The sequence below is a fragment of the Ailuropoda melanoleuca genome, chromosome 10, assembly GCF_002007445.2.
Source record: "Ailuropoda melanoleuca isolate Jingjing chromosome 10, ASM200744v2, whole genome shotgun sequence".
Taxonomy (NCBI): domain Eukaryota; kingdom Metazoa; phylum Chordata; class Mammalia; order Carnivora; family Ursidae; genus Ailuropoda; species Ailuropoda melanoleuca.
The window spans coordinates 26,776,778-26,778,320 of NC_048227.1; positions in this window are offsets into that span (position 1 = coordinate 26,776,778).

The following is a 1,543-nucleotide window of genomic DNA, read 5'->3' on the forward strand; positions in this document are numbered from 1 at the left end:
CCTCGCTGGCTCGGCTCGCGGATCAGCCAGCCTGGCCCGAGTGTGGGCTCTGGGGTCTGACTGCCCCAAGTCAAGTTCACGACTCTGCTACTACTCACCGTGACCTTGAGCAGATTATCCGAGTTGGGGAACCTGCTATGCTGCTCCATAGGAATTGTGTTCAGTAAAACAGAGTCGAAACTTTGCTAGCTCCACACATTTAGAAATCATCAATAACACCTGCTGCTTGGCGTCTAGGAGGCACTCACTGATGGGCTAAGAACCCTGGGAGTGAAGATGCGCAAAATACCATCCAGTCCCTACGGAGGATAGGTCCCCGGCTGCGAGGCTTCTTACCCAGAGGCTCTCTGTTCTGAAATTTGGAAATATTCCTTAAAATAGACCCAACTCCACAATACCTTAACCAAAAGGCAACTTTACAAAACTAGTGGTGAGACGAAGAGCCACCTCACAGAGCAAACACTGCTGGAATGGCGTCTGTACTCCACCGCCTTCGGTTTTCAGAGCTCCCAAGGGGATTCTAGGCCCGAGAACTGCGAGCCGCCGTAATGAGCAATGCCTGGCAGGAGGCAAACGCGGGCCCTTCCTCTCCAAGTGAGACCTCTTCAGCCGGTACCAAGGAGGCAACAGGTGTGGAGGGATTGAACGTTACCCTTGCCTTGGAAAGACCCTTCCGTGGCAGTGCTTCCTGCTCAACTACTCTCTCACAAGGCAGCCTTTCCACGCATTTTCACTGAATCCTCCCAACCCCAGTCGCTGATTCTTTTTTTTAAAGACTTTTTTTTTTATTATTTTTTTATTTAGTCGACAGAGATAGAGACAGCCAGCGAGAGAGGGAACACAAGCAGGGGGAGTGGGAGAGGAAGAAGCAGGCTCATAGCAGAGGAGCCCTGACGTGGGACTCGATCCCACAACGCCGGGATCACGCCCTGAGCTGAAGGCAGACGCTTAACCGCTGTGCCACCCAGGCGCCCCCCAGTCGCTGATTCTTATGTTCACCATACAGCTCCAAGTGGAGCTCGGACTTGCTCAAGGTCACACAGCTGGCTAGAGAGACGCCAAGTGTTTTATCTGTGACACCTGAGAACTCTCTGGTCCTTTCATACCTGTATAAATTCACCCACTTCTCGTTAAGGAAGAGCCGACCATAGCAGACAGACAACAGGGTAGACCCTGGAACTCCCACCCCAAAATGAAAGCCTGCTTTTCAACAAGAGGAATAGAAAATCCTTTTTCTAGAATTCCCAAGGAAATTTCACCATTTTCCCCCCACAGATGTTCCTTTAATGCATGATGCATTTTTCAAAGAAGTGTTTGTGTTCCTGGAACCAGTTCAAGCCTGGGGGACTCTTGTGCCTGGGCCTGCGCACGGCGTCCCTGACACGGTGGCGGCCCCTGGAAGTCGCTCTCCCCACTGTGTACTTTCTTTTCCAGAACCCGCAGCCGCTCTGGCGAGACTTCTGCCTCGTTAAGACTAAGGGCTCAGCTGCGGTTTCTCACGGAGCTTTAAGAGAGATCAGTAAAAAGCACGGAAACCATGACA